This window comes from Dermacentor andersoni, chromosome 11 (assembly GCF_023375885.2).
Source record: "Dermacentor andersoni chromosome 11, qqDerAnde1_hic_scaffold, whole genome shotgun sequence".
NCBI lineage: Eukaryota > Metazoa > Arthropoda > Arachnida > Ixodida > Ixodidae > Dermacentor > Dermacentor andersoni.
In genome coordinates, this window is record NC_092824.1 from 67,346,028 (window position 1) to 67,361,742 (window position 15,715).

General features: G+C 44.9%; 1 long non-coding RNA gene across 2 annotated transcripts; it reads right to left on the minus strand.

The window, feature by feature from the left end:
- Nucleotides 1–4,481: 4,481 nt before the first annotated feature.
- On the minus strand, nucleotides 4,482–14,150 carry LOC140214025 (uncharacterized). 2 transcript variants are annotated; one of them, XR_011890933.1, is made up of 3 exons: nucleotides 14,078–14,150; nucleotides 10,457–10,546; nucleotides 4,482–4,743 (listed from the first exon to the last, which is right to left on the minus strand). It is a non-coding gene; the product is annotated as an uncharacterized lncRNA (long non-coding RNA). The 2 variants fall into 2 exon arrangements; XR_011890932.1 differs by lacking the exon at nucleotides 4,482–4,743 and adding an exon at nucleotides 9,339–9,488.
- Between the last annotated feature and the right edge of the window lie 1,565 nt (nucleotides 14,151–15,715).

The following is a 15,715-nucleotide window of genomic DNA, read 5'->3' on the forward strand; positions in this document are numbered from 1 at the left end:
AGACAGTTTGCTTGCTAAGGTTTCACATGCATGTGCGGGCCTGCTACTCATCTGCAAAAGTCTACTTTTGGAACTGTGTCATCTAACTGCGGTGGATGGTGCTTGGTGCACACGTCAGTGCCGCGATAAAAAAAAAAAAGACGGGAAGGAATTATTACTGAGAGTAAAGCTCTTAGTAGGTCAGCCTATTGGAAAACCTTGGATGTCTTCAAGAGCGGAACGCGATAGCATTCAAAGATCCCTGACTTCTCATGCTTCGCGGCAACTGCAGCTTACGTAACCACAATGTTTTCCTGGAAACGCTGGCGGCAAACGCTATGCACGAGGGCGAGCTTTCTGGTTCTTTTTTTTCTTTGCCCCCCCCCCCCTCCCACGGCGGACGCCACCGCTGCCGCGGAGGCGCGGAGGCGAGCGCCATCTGGATGGTGTTGCAAGGAAACGAGTGGCGTGCGCCGCTGCTACTAAGACAGATCTCAAACGGCAGCTGGAAAAAGGGTTTGTGTTTGAGTTTCCGCGTAACAGAATTAGGTTTTCTCCTATATTCAAATTACAATTCAACCCTGTTCTGTCTGTAGGTAGTGTGTAAGCCGTTCCTTACGAATTTTCTAACGCATTTTACTTTGAGAAATTCAAATAGTGCAGTAACGCCTCTGTGTCACGCGGAAGGCCTGCGGGGCTTGGGTTGACTTCTCTGTAACGGACAACGCCGCCGACGCCGGCGCCAACATCGGATTTTCTGCGACACGGGGCCCTTAAAGCTCTCGCGTTAAAAGAATAAATAGGCAAGAAGTACAGACCACGCTGTTGATTACACCCGTCTTTAACGGCCCGAAAACTAAGAATAGCACTACATTTTAAAAGCTTCTGCCGCAGATGTTCATTTGTGAAAATCCCCATTAGGTTCAGTTACATCACGTGTCACATCAAACAAGTCATGGCCACAGAGCTGGCGTGGTAATGCAGTGGATGGAGTTGCTGGTATCCACCAATCAGGGGCGAGAATACTATAATTCACGTGCGCCTACGTGGTGTGCGCCAGAGTGGTCGACTGGACTAAGCGTTTTGTTTTTCATGACTATTGTTTTCTTTTAAACCACTTTAGTGAGCCAAAGAACTACCAGGAACTGCAATCTGCTTGTTTAGCCCTTTGGCGGAGGTTGTCAGCGCTACTAAAGTAGTCGAGTGGAGCTTTCCAGACGAAGCCCAAGAAGCTGTCCCGTAGTTATTTCCATTTTGATTTCATTTATTCACCCTAAGGCTCCAGAGCCTGGGCATTATGTAATAGGGGGAGGGGAGGGGTGTGCATAAACGCAGGATATTTGTTTTACCACAACTTGCAAGAACAAAAAATAAAAAAAGCCTCTCCCTTCAACGCGTGTTCGAAACTTGAGATCCAGCACAGGGCGCGCACGCAGGCAGCACACATGCAGCCACCAGCCACATCGGCTCCCCACACTTTGCTCCCGCCGAAGATTACCACCAAGATAGGGTGCGGCTTCGCCGGCTGTGCTATAGGAGGATGGAGAGGAGCGCTCACCTCACCCCCTTTCTTGCACGCGCGACTTTTACATTATGTTTTGCATTCCGACGAATTACAACATTAGCCTTACGTAAATAATTTATTATTATTAATGAATTAATTAATCATCTTCTCAACTGTTGTAATAGATGCAAAGGTCAATGAGCCTAATTACAAAATTAGCATTAATTAATGAACTCCTTCAAATATAATTAGATGAAAAAGTCATTGAGAAAACTGTAGAGGAACATGAAAAACTCCCGATAAAGCTTTCTGTTGCTCAATATGTGCTACACAAAAATGTTTTTCCAAGCGTGAAAGAAGCCCGCGTATACACGCAAGATTGGCGCGTGACTGGCCGCTCGAGGGAATTTGCGGGTATTAACGCGACAGCGTTAAGGGTCCCGAGTCGCAGAAAATCCCGTGTCGACGTCCGCATTGGCGTCTGGCGTCCCCGTGAGCGAAAATTCCCGCATATATTTAGGCGTATGCATATGCCCCGCCTTGCTATAAGGCATGCGGTGTATGATGGTTATATTTCCAGACCATTCTATCTACAAAGTTGTTCGTACCTTGTCTTACATTTGATAAAGTCATTCCTCAGAATTTTGGGAATGACCGCCCACAAACAAATGCCACAAAACGTAACACCGATAGTGCATGCCCTTAATGTTAGATCTTCTGAAACTGAAATATTAACATTACGAAACAGTAACACGAAACTGAAAAGGATGCATTTATTTCGGTGCGGCTGAGCACAACGTCCGGGATCGGCCCACGCAAGAGGCTGCGTTTCTACCAGCTAGATCGCCTTCGTCATAGTGTTCGCCGGCAGCGTTCCCCGGTAACCGTCACAGCTACATAAGCTGCAGTGGCTGGGAAGCGAGAGAAGCAGTCAGAGATCTTGAAGTGCTGCCTGTGTTCCACTCTCAAAGGGCGAACTCAAGCGTCCTCCAAGTTTTTTCTTCCTCAAGACAATCGAACCCTGGACAGCGAAGCGGTAAACTACAACTATCACGATTACCCATTGCGACGTAGGTTGAAACTGTCGACGGGGAGACATTCACATGGTATTTACCTAATTATTAGCCTAAGACGCCTCGACGACATGCGACTTGGCTTGGCTGCTCTCCAGAAGTCCTCACAATACGTAACCTTCCTATACATCTGCCACAACGCAAATCAGTTGCTAGGGGCTTTTTCTTTTACGTACGAAAGTGTAGTTACGTCACTACATGCTTCGTATGCTACAGTCACGGCAGCTTGCGCAACAGTAACCTCTATCGGGAAAAATATGTTGGAAGCGCTACGTGCGTCGCATTGCATGTGAGCGGAGAAGCGCCTTATCATCAATTATGTGGTTCGGATGCTTGTTCAGAGCTTGTTCTTTATTGAAACGTATGCTGTCCTTTATGTTGCATGTGTGATTCCAAAGAATGCATGCCCTGTTCGCTTCAATTTGCTGAGTGATTGTAGTCTCTGCCGTACGGGCGTATGAACCATTGCATTTGGGAGCATCAGCCATTGAAGAAGATACTTTTCTGTGGATGTTACGCCACGATGAAATGCCGGGGTCCTAGCCACAGACAGATTCACTGTAAAAGAATGTTCACAGCAATTCGCACTGCCATCAAAACTACGCCCCCGTTACTTGATGTAAAATACTAATACTTTTTTACGCAGTCGCAGCTTCCCCCTATTGTATTGGTTGGAGTGCACGAAACGGACAGCAACGTCGTGAACCAAGCCCAAAATGTGAAGACCCCAACGTCACTCCAGACCAGCGAACTAGCCCCTGGCTACAAGTATTGCCCCTGGAGCTAGTACCCAGCACCTCCAACCGTAGTCGCGTTGTCGCGACCGTGAAGAATGAGACACTGCCAGACGCCAAACATTAGGAATTACCTTTTATTGAGATGACAGTTATATGGACACGCCGGGAGCGTTTGCGCCGTCGTCGTCGGCGTGGCCGTGATGTTCCGTATAAAACTCGAAGTGCGCTAATACCCTGGCCCCGTGCCGTATGCAGTAAGAGCGAGTGAAAGCGTGCGAATGTGAGCACAGGATGGTGGCTTGATCTCGCTCGCGCAAGGGAGGAAGGCAGAGAGGAAGCATGCCATCTTCCAACCCGCGTAAGGTGCCGGGGTGGGGGAGGGGTGTTCTACTTCGGTGACGGCTGCGTATGACGCGGCTCTGCGCGGCCATGCGAGCCGAATCTTGAAAGCGTTAATTAGCTACATGCTTTCACTTTGCGTATACATCGTCCATAACCTGCCCTTTGTTTTCGTGAAATAGAAATGCGTTTCCTCGTAGGAGTCTATTAACACGTAACGTGACCGCTCAGTCGCCATGGCGTGGCGCTGCTAGCTGAGCTCGAGGTCACCGGTTCGATCCCTATCGTGCGGCTGCATCCCAATGGGTTCCAAATGCAAAAAAAATTGCTTGGATACAAGTGGACGTTAAAGAACCCCGGATGGACAAGAGTAGTCCGCATAATCCCACTACGGGGTGTATTATGCCTGATCGACGTATTGGTGCGTTAAACCACAGAATTCAATTAAATCGGGTGCGTTACAATTAAAACTAAACGGTATATAACAGAGTGTTGCCGAAACACAACCATAGCGCGTCCAGGCTACACGGCAAAACAAATCAGTGACGCTGGAATAAGCGCTCATTTACGAACAAAGTGTAGGGCGACATATATTGAACAATGATCTGGAGAGAGTTTCTAGAGTCCGAACAGTGGCTGAATAATGGCCAAGTCTTGCCGATACCTGAAGGTGCCGCAACTGCACCAGCTTCGATTCGATAAAACGAGCACTTCGAAACGAGAACGGCAAAACACTTTTTATTGCAATAGACAGCACGCGTAAGAAGTACGCGCGTAGGAAAAAGAAAAATAGCCCTATTTCGCCCAACCTTTTTGCATCAGCAACGCACAACGAAGTAATGCGATCACGCAGGAACCCTTGTGGCGTCGTGGTGGCAGGCTCTCGACTCCCTCAATTACGCTCGTGAATGCCATTGCATTTATTAAAGGACGTACAATTTTCGTAGTTATTCTTCAGCGCTCGTGTCTTCTTCGAACTGCCTTCTGCAAGCGGTATGGATGCATTTACCCCACTTTTTGGCGATCCAGCGACAAAACTCTTCTCTGCATTGGTCGACTTCCCTGCTAGGCAAATTGCTGTCGGCGAAGACGGAGGTCAGGAAATACTGATCTGGGCAAGCGAATAACGTGTGTTGGGCACAGAAAACAACAAGACGACTTTTATCCCGAAGACATTCTATGCCAAGGTATTACTTTTTTATGTTGGTTTTCCATTGCATTTTTTGTAGTCCTTTTATTTTTGTAACTCCTTATCATATGATTATGCATAAAATCAGTGTACTTATTTCGTCTTTCGTCTGCTTATTAATTTTTCACTTATGAATTGTTAGTTTCGCTTTATTTCTCGATTTACAATGCATATTAAGGGGTCCTGCCTGCAGTTCTTACTTTGGAACACCTTCCTGTATCAATTAAATTGAATTGGACTGACTCAAACACATTCGAAAAACGAGAGCACTTTTACACGGACACGCGCGCATGCATACACGCTTTGTTTTTACCCAACCTAAAATAAGCTTCTTTTCCTTTTCTTTTTTAGTGGCATGAGCATCGAGTGGCAATCTTGTTTCTTGCTTAGCACTTCCGGTTCACCTTTTGAGAAGACCGGGGACGAAATTGAATATAAATCAGAAAGAAATAGGATAAAATAGTACAGCACAAAATTCATGGCTTTCATTATAGATATGATATCAAAGCATAAGTTTATATACACGTTAAAACAAATAATTAAATTATGGGGTTTTACGAACCAAAACCACAATCTGATTATGAGACATGTGAGCCAGTAGTGGGGGATTCCGGAAATTTGGACTACCTGGGATTCTTTAACATGCACCTAACTGCAAGGGTGTTCTCACCCTTAGACCCCATCGAAATGCGGCCGCCGTTAGTTACAAGTTGAGTTGCTGAAGTTTCTGGAATAATTGGAATTACTTAGAAATCACTGATTGTCGCTCACGAAAACACCGAATCATATATTTTAGAGACCCGCCACGTGGGCACGACTTTGGCGAAATTCCTGGAAACCCAAAAGTAGAGAGCGGAAGTAATGACTCACTGATGACGCCACACGCAAGAAAGTGGCATGACATTTGCGTGGGTAATTAGTCGGAAATGGTTGCTTGGCAAAGAATGAACACCCGCCTAGCACAGCGGATGTGACGTCAATCCCTGCTCTGCCGCTTCTCTCCCAGCGCTCACCTGCTCGCACCGTGCCTGCTCGCGACAGCCGCGCGCACGTGCTCGTTACATGCTCTGACGTCAGCACTGGAGAGGGCGTGCAAGGTCCGCTTCGTGGGCCGCTCGCTAGGGGGCTACGCCCCGCCAGGTGTCACCCTCAGCGCTTCCTCCTCACCCTCCCTCGCTCCTCGCCCGCATATCGTGTCAGGGGAAAGACGTTCGCTCGCTTAACCTAAAGAACACCAACGCCGGAGTGCGAGTCTCACTAAGAGACACCTAAGTCAAAGATTAGGGTCGCCTTCCACATTTTCCTTTTTTTTGCGAGAAGTGTCGAGACCAACTGAAATTGAGCTTGTGCATGCTGCTAACCGGACTACATGCAAAGAAATCAGCTCTTTTGACAAAACTTTGTGAGACCAAGATTACTGGTCGTATAAGACTAAGGAAGGTTGGAACGGAAGATAAGAGCAAGAGATCAGAAACTTAACTAATATGTTGTTATTGAGGCGGCATGTGAGCCCGAAGCTAGTCGGCGAAAATTCTGACCGCCTTTCAAGTACCCTCAGGCTATTAGGTAACCCTCAGGCTATTAGGTTACCTATCACAACAGGGGTCTGGCAAGGCGACACAATATGTCCCTTACTATTTACTGCATGTTGGGAAGTAGTATTGAAGCTATTAGACTGGGAAGGTTTAGGAGTGAGGAATAACGGTGAATGCCTGAACAACCTTGGGTTTGCAGGTGACATTATCCTGTGCAGCAACACTGGGGATTGATTGCAACAAATGGTTGATGACCTTGGCCGGTAAATTGTATCAGGAGGCTTGAAAATTAATACGCAAAAGAGAAAGGTAATGTTCAATCAACTGGCAAGGGAAGAAGAATTCATGATCGCCAGTCAGCTTCTAGAGATGGTGCTTGAGTACGTTTATCTAGGTCAACTACTTACAGGGGACCATGATTCGGAGAAGGAAATTTAGATAAGAATAAAACTTGGTTCTAGTGCATACGGAGGCTTTACCAAATCTTGATTCGGATCTTACCACTGTCATTGAAAACAAAAGGTACCACATTGCAATTCATCGGTGACAACGTATGGGGCAGAAATTTGGGCGTTAACAACGACGCTCGAGAACAACTTAAGGATCGCGCAAAGATCAATTGAACGAAAAATGTTGGGCGCAACCTTAATAGAAAGGAAAAAAAAAAGATGCATAAGAAAGCGAATGGCGATAGCCGACATTCTAGTTGCTATTAAGAGAAACATGTAGCTGGGCAGGCCATGTAATGTGTAAGGCAAATAACTCGTGAACAATTAGAGTTCCGGAATGAGTGCCAAGGGAAGCGAAGCGGAGCCAAGGACGGCAGGAAATTAGGCACACGTTGAATCAGCTAGCGGAAGGCAAGAAAAATTAAGATCGCCGGCAGACGTCTTCATCCTGCAGCGGACAAAAAAGTAAGCTTATGACGATGGTCATAAAATACCTTTACAGAGCTTTCTTATCTATGTCGCTCCCGCCCCCGCTTTAGCGCGCAATGCACTTCGGCCTCTCAGGAGCTCGTGTGTGTGAAATGCGTGTGTGAAATAAAAATGTGAAACTCATTCAATATGACCTCCCTGATTTTATTTTAACAGGTAATTCTACACTACTCAATGCTATTTCCATAGATATTAGGAAACTTATGCTCCATATTAACTTGGAATAATCCACCCATTGCTTGGCCAATCCCCCATCGTGGGTAGGAGCCACACGTGTCACAGGCTACAACAACAATAAATGCCTGTGCCTGCATCAACGAAAAAAGTTATACTTTTTTACCCCCATGGAGACAAAGGCCTTTGTGAAAGTCCTGACTTCCAATACATTTCTCTCTTCACCACTGTCGATTACTTGAACTATTTATCATTTTGTAAGCCTATGTCATGCTTGAATTGAGCCACTGCTACAATTTCCACATGAGGACGGCCTCTACTCTTTTATGTACCTACCTATCCATGCCACAGGTGCAGCTGATTGAATAAATGAGGAGATATTGGTTGGTCTTTGCTACAGGTGGCCTTAGCGTGGAAGTCTGGGCCGGCAACTGCACCGCCTGTGTGTGTTTCGCTGTTCGGTAATTTGCTATCGCATGTGATTTTGTCCAGGATCACTATGACATGCAAGTAGAAGCCTTGAGACTTCCTTAAGTGCTGTCCTCAGGCCTTCGGGGAACACCATCTGTTAGACACATGCGGGTGGAAATTAATGTTAATCGCCAGTGAAGCGATCACACGACCAACTGGAGTGTTGCACATCGCCACTTTTGTCACCATTTCGGTAATGCCGAAGACGTTCCTCACGTAGTTTCGAAAGCATAAGCGCATGTACGCACGCTGCTTCTGTTCATTTATGTACGTTTGGAGCGGCTTCCTATCAGTCAAGCCACGTCAGTGCTCAAGGCTCATATGGCGGGTGCCAAAGCGACAAAAGTTACCAAGCAATTGCGTCCTCTGAAAACTGGTCGCCGTTCGATGTTCAGAATGCTTGCCTACGCGGATGCGAGTCTTTGTCGCTTTTAGTCAGTCCTAGTCAGACTTGTAAACGTTATAGAAATAAAAGTAAAGGGGTTACAATTACGAACACTTCACTGAAAAATCGAATTGATCAGAGTTGCCAATTACTGCCCCGTGAAAATTACTGAGTACTTACTCCAAGGTAATCGCTTATTTCTTCGGTAATTTGCTCTGAATGTTTAGTAGCGCTGAATAATTACAGTAAACAGAACGAGCTTGTCTGACGCTTTCAGTGCGTCCTTTCCAGCCCTTCGTACATGCATTGCCTAATTATCTGCACTAGCACTTGGTTTTATAAATGCCGTAGGTCATCGTCATCCGTTTCTTCATTTTCGTTCAGAAGGCATTAGCAGCGACGGTGAAAACGCGCTCTAGGAGGTAAAGTAGAGGGCAAGAGAGGGAGGCTGGCCAGTTCGCTCGATGTGACCACGGGGCCCGGAGGTATGGCGGCGTTGTAAAATGTACGAGTCTTGATTACAAAACACTGCTGAGTGCACCATCTGATTCATCAATCAACCGCAGCGCTTCATTGTTGCTGAGATTTGGAGAAGAAGCTCCCGGTTGGGTGTTTGAAAAAATGCAAGCTGCAAGAAATGGTCCCATGTGATTTGCTAGCCTTAACGTTCTGTGTAGCGTGTTTACCCGCCATGTTGTTGTAGTGACCTTGGTGTTGCGCTGCAGGCTTTGGTGCTGAGCCTCAGGGCGCGAGACCGAACACCGGACCCCGCTGCCACATTTCGATGGGAGCTGACTGTGACAAACGCCATCCTTTAGTGCATTGAGTACATGCTATTGAGCCCCAGGTCGTCAGAATTAATCTGGAGCTCCCCCACTACGGCATGCCGCATAATCGTATCGTGGTTTTGGCAGGCAAGGCGCCAAAATGTGTTTTTTTTTGTGAAGTAGCATTCGATCGTTAGCGAGAAAAACAAGCACCGGTTCAATAGAAAAAAACTGAGGTGCCGGATTTGCCTGCTTGAACGTGCGCATTCGCGAGACTGCTGCTTGGTGCGATCTCGGGCGCTCTCTTGCTGCGTTCACCAAAATAAGCTTGTCAAGGCTGCGTTACCTGTCACGGCTTGTGTCGTCGATAGAGCAAAGAAGTTCGTGTTAACGGTTACTGAAAGAAAAGTAATTGAATTACTGTGAGCGTTGATGAGTAATTAAAGTAATTGTTCAATAACAAAATTACACAGAAAAATGCAATTGACTACAAATAATTATTTAAACGTAATTCGTCACATACAAGTCTGTTTTAGTGAATGGGAGTTTTTCCACACATTAGGGAGTTTAGGAATGTTTGAATTAGATACAATGCTGATTGATTTTGAGCCCACAAAACTTGGTGCGAAGCTGGATCCCCATGATTTGAAGTGAATCTTACTCTATACCCACGAGTGGTGTTGAGCCTACGATTCGGGGAGTCTGAGGGAGTGAGTCTTCGGTTATGAGGGAGCCCGCATGGTCGCGTGCTGCTGAGTGAGTTGTGATGGGTACGAGTCCGTGTGAACCTGCCTTGAATTAATTTTGCTGAATAGAAGTGACTCCGAAAGGAAAATATTTCTATGTTTTTTTCTGTTCCTGCGTGTATGTTCTGCTGCTTCTTGCTCTCTGTATCCTTTGCCTTAATTTCGTCTTCGTGGTAAATCATCTTGTCGTCTCGTTCTTCTTTCGTTGCCTTCGCGTTATCTTCAAATTCCTTTTCTGTTTCCTCCTTCCTAAAGAGTAGGCAGGCTTTTTGCCCTTGTTGGTAGTTGCCAACCTGCTCCTTTCCTATTTCCTTCGCTCTGTGCTCATGTGTGTTTTCATATCAAACAACAATAATAATAAATCGGAGCGAGTTGTGTTTAGTTTTCCGGCCTTTACATTCAGCTATACCCTGTCCGCTCTGAGTTGGTAAGCAGTATGCTTCAGCCAGCCAAAACGTTTCTATGTTTGACAATTGAGGCCGTAATGAATGACGCCGGGCCGCCCGCGTCAGCTTGCTCAGACAGTGCAAAATGCGCATGCCTTGCATGTTTCTTGCATACTGCATCTTGCCTGGCATACACTATGCACAATTCTTAGTGACAAAAGGTGACCACTCACTTCTGCTAAAGTCGATGATCGGCTCAATGTAGATGCAGGTTATTCCTTCGAAGTCATGCATCTTGAAGAGTAGAGTTTTCACAAAACCACCTGCAAAGTCAGAAAAGAATAGACGTGAGTAAGCTATTTGACTCATAATCCATGGCCTATTTTTGTACTCATTCTTTGTCAAATCTGTCAAATCTGACTTAAATTACTCGAAATAATGTTTTTTCCAAGTGGCGCTGTTTCGTAAAACCCCCTTCCCCCCAAGAAAACATTGCACTTTTCAAGACAGAAATTTCAATCACGATAGATGATGAGTGTCGTTTAAGCAGCTTTTACACAAGGAGAAAACTTGCTATCGCGTTCAGTATCTTGCTCTTCGAGTGAACTGCCCGCTTGTAATGCGCAAGCAATCTCGGGAATCGTAGCATGCTTAGGAATGCTTCGAATTCTAGATGCCTTCCTCGGAAATCTGTCCGCCGGTCTGTCTCTAACGCGTGATACGATGCGCTCCATATGTATAGATGGGATCCTATGGGGCTATATATGCGAAGGCCTTGCGATCACGCATGAATACTAAGATTTATTACTATATATATATATATATATATATATATATATATATATATACACACGCACAGAAGCGATTGGAAAGAATGCTTACGCACTATATGACACAAGTATTACTAGGGAGTTTCAGCACAAATTATCTTTGCCCTGTGCACATCAGCATTGCATGTTTTACAGCAAGTATATGTCAACGCTGAACGGCCCTTAAGAGCATCCGAGTCCCGCTCACAATAAAAGAGCAACATATTGTTAAGCTGAGAAAATTCAAAATGAATATATATATATATATATATATATATATATATATATATATATATATACGAACAGTATGCATCATAGATACAGAGGAATCAAAACAGCCATATTCATGTCTTCGGATGGATGGATGGATGGATGGATGGATGGATGTTATTAGCGTCCCCTTTGGAACAGAGCGGTGGCTTGCGCCACCAAGTCTTCTCCAAGAACACTCGGCGCCATCTGGCGCCACCACCGCGAAGCCTGTGCGTAGATTCTGGAAATGCATAGTGCTCTGGTGCGTGCGAACGCTTTGGAAATGCGTCATGTGGCCCAACCGGGGGCTCCTCTCTCGCGCTTCTTTCTGGACACGCTGCGCCCTCTAGGGGCACTTCCAAGAAGTCCGCGCGTGGCCTCCGAGGCGAGAACCTTGGCGCGCCGATGTCTGCGACCGCTGTGAATAGTTTCCTCGCGTGTCGCACACTCTGGGGCGCATACTTGGTGACTCGGGTTGGCGAGCGGCGCGTACACAGTGTATTCGAGGCACAACTCGCTAGAGCATTGGCGTGGAAGGCGCGCACTGAAGAAGCGGCCCATAACCAGCGCACTTGCGGCGCCACCTGCGGATGCGTGGCAGTCCTTGGCGAACCCCTGTGACATGGGTTGGATTGCGCTCGGCGTTGAAGATATATACGGTACAATTTTCGACGTTGTACGGTGGCGCATTCTCCGCAGGACATGCCAAGTCATCCAAACTGGCATCAGATGTGTTAACGGAAAACCGGCACACATCTTTTGGCCCATACCCGCTGACCCAAATTGGCACCAAGAGAGTTTCACTGGAGAGCGAATGACACTTACCCAGTGTTCCAAGCCGACATTATATGATTTTCTTCGAACAGCGGTACCTACCCAGTGACGCGTATGTAGTTATCCAGATAGATATATAGCAGATGGATATATAGATAGGCAGATAGATATATAGATAGGTAGATAGATATATAGATAGACAGATAGATATATAGATAGGCAGATAGATATATAGATAGGCAGATAGATATATAGATATATATATATATATAGATAGGCAGATAGATATATAGATATATATATATAGATAGGCAGATAGATAGATAGATAGATAGATAGATAGATAGATAGATAGATAGATAGATAGATAGATAGATAGATAGATAGATAGATAGATAGATAGATAGATAGATAGATAGATAGCCCACCGAAGGTGAATGAATTATCGTAAGAACATTAAACATGAAAAAATTCTCTTATGCTAATGTAACATTGTTTCTCTTCTAGTTGACATAATAACATAAGCCTTGAGAAACAAAGTCTTAATGCTAAGTGCTTATGCCAAGCCCCGTTTAGGAGGTCCATAACTGAAGTTCTTTTCGTGGCACTCTGCAGTTTCTCTTATTTATTGTCAACACTATATAAAAGGTTCCCATATATATCTGCCGCAGTCTAAAACTGGCACGATAACGGATTCGTACGCTAAAAGGCGGACAGAAGGAGTCCAAAATTTCAAAGCTAGCCGAAGAAAGAACAGCTTGTTATTTGTTTCTTACATGGCTTTATTACTGTTAGCATTATATATGCCAGTTGGTGGAGGTCATGGCCAAGTAGCCTAACCTTCAACAAAGATATTTCTAACAAATTAAGGCCAGATATTGTAGTGGAGTACTTACGGACTCCTGACACCTATGCCCATCTTATCCTCCTGTTTCCGTGTTTGTGGAGAGAAAACTCACATTCGGGATGGCTAGAAAGTTATCTATCAAGAAAGGGGTCAGGCAAGGAGACAATCTTTCCAATGATGTTCACCGCATGCTCGGAATACGTATTCAAGCTATTAAACTGGGAAGGCATAGGAGTGAGGATCAACGGCGAATATCTCAACGCCCTTCAGTTTGCAGATGACATTGTCCTGTTAAGCAACACTAAAGATGAGTTGTGACAAATGACTGAGGGTCTTTACAGAGAAAATATAAGAGTGACGTTGAAGATCAATGTGCAGAAGACAGAGTTAACGCTAAATAGCCTGGCAAGGGAAGGAGTGTTAAGAATTGCCAGTCAGCCTCTAGAGTCTGTGAAGGAGTACGTTTACCTAGGTCAATCACTCACATGGGACCCCGACCACGAAGAGAAAATTTACAGAATAAATATGGGTTGGAGTGCACATGAGAGACATTGTACGTTGTCAGATCCATCTGGAAGCTTACGACTATCATTGAGAAGAAATGTGTACAAGCAATGCATTCTACCAATGCTAACATATGGGGCAGGAACTTGGAAGATTGACGAAGAAGCTCGGGAACAAGTTAAAAACTGCGAAAGAGCGATGGAATGAAGAATGTTTTGCGTAGCATTCAGAGACAGGAAGAGAGTGGCTTGGAGCAGAGAGAAAAGGAGGATAGCCGATAATCTAACTGGCAGTATAAGAAAGAAATGCAGCTGGGCAGGTCATGTAATGCATGTGGTGGGCAACCGGTGTACCATTAGAGTTACAGAATAGGTGCCAAGAGAAGGGAAGCGCAATCGAGGATGGCAGAAAATTAGGTGGGGTGATGAAATTAGGAAATTTTCAGGCGTAAGTTAGAATCAGTTGAAGCAAGAACGAGGTTATTGGAGATGACACTATGAGCCCTTCGGCCTGCAGTGGACATAAAGATTTGCTGATAATGATGATGATGAAAGCACCCTCTGCATCCTATGGCAGGTCTCATCGCCGAAAGGAAGGAAGAAAACACATTTCTGTTTTGAAAGCACACCAAGAATGGCATTATTTAAGGATGTATTTTCGATACTCACCCCTTGTGATATTCCATTCAAGCATTTCATCTTGATTTATGTCAATGCGGATCTGTTTTATATTGTTTCTGCGGAGATAAAAATGAAAACTTTCAATACTAGAGGGGTGTTTCAGATCTCACGTACTATGAGAATCGGCGTTATACGAACCACTTTGAAGCGACCTGTTCATGAAGCATCGTTTGGGATAATGTAAAGCATTACCATACGGACAAACATTTAGCCTAAAAGGAAGCTATTATGTGTTTGAAGACGGTGACCTGGCGTAATCTGACGAAGACGGCTTGACGACTATTTCTTTGTGCTCCGGTGAAGAAGTATTATGGTCTTGTCCCGCACATACTATTTTATTCACATGCAATGTTTAGGCTTATGGATTACTACGTTCACAAGCTAAGCCCTAATTTCTATCCGAAATCAGTTCGATGCACAGTGGGAAGGTGTCGACGTGGCAATGGGATCAGGACTAAGCCTATTGGCGAGGCTCGTCGACAGGCGAATTGTGATGAGACGTGCATGGCAAGTACATCTTAATCTATTACAGCATGCGATACCACTTGTGTCACTGTGGTACATTCCGTGTCTGGATGACTGGCGACACGCCGGATTACCCAAGATTGGGGTAAAACAGGTGTGAGAAATCTAGGGAAATGAAAACAACCATTGATTATTTGGTGATCTTAAATGTAGAGGACATTCAAGCCGATAGTATGAGTATAGGTGTCACGCGGAGATTTAATGCAGAACAAGTTTATTGCCGTACAGACAGGAGCTCACTGGTAATAATTCGTCCGTCGAAATTTCAACTACCTGAATCGGACCATACCGTGGCGCGCACCAAAATGATGTAGCCAAAATACTACAAATGAAAGGAGACGTTGAATATTGTTATTCGATTAGTAGGTCTTTGTTTCTTGCTTTGGTATATCTAGTAGAGTGCCTCATGCATGCAGGTCTGATGTAATTACTTGATGTTTCATCACACCATACAGAGACACATTGGCTCGCACTACCAAGTCGGTCAAGCTAGACCACAATGCCTTGCTTGTCATGTGTCTACACCCAAAAATGAAGTTGAATAATGATTCGCATTAAAGTTGATCCACATGGTAGCATAAGACGTAAGAGGGAGGTTTAGCACGGGAGGTCCTGTCTAAATACAATGGAACGGAGAAACAGCTTTGCTCGGTGACCACTGCATTATATCTTATGAGCATTTAAAAGAAAAAGTTAAAATCCAGTGACTATTAAAAGACAAATTTGATTTAGGGAGACAAAAGAAATCTTGTTGACAACTGGAACTTTTGCGGAACTAGAACTATCAAGTTTAAAATTCCGTGACTGAGCAGTGCAAAATGATGGAAACATTGTGTAAACTACATCTGATAGTACATAAAGGCCGGCTAAATTGACTTTTTATTTACGGTTATCAAGTACACCAGTAATCTGCGAAGTAGGACTGATGCAAAATCTTCGTAAACACTGACATATTTACGCAGAATATAAGTTGGTTAGTAAAGTTTATCCTTGTTCGATGCTCTTAAGGATGTGTATTTGAAAGAATCGCGATACCTGTTTTTTGGGGCAAACTTACGAATTTGAAGATTTCCAGCTTCGAGTTTCTGCGAACAAAAATTT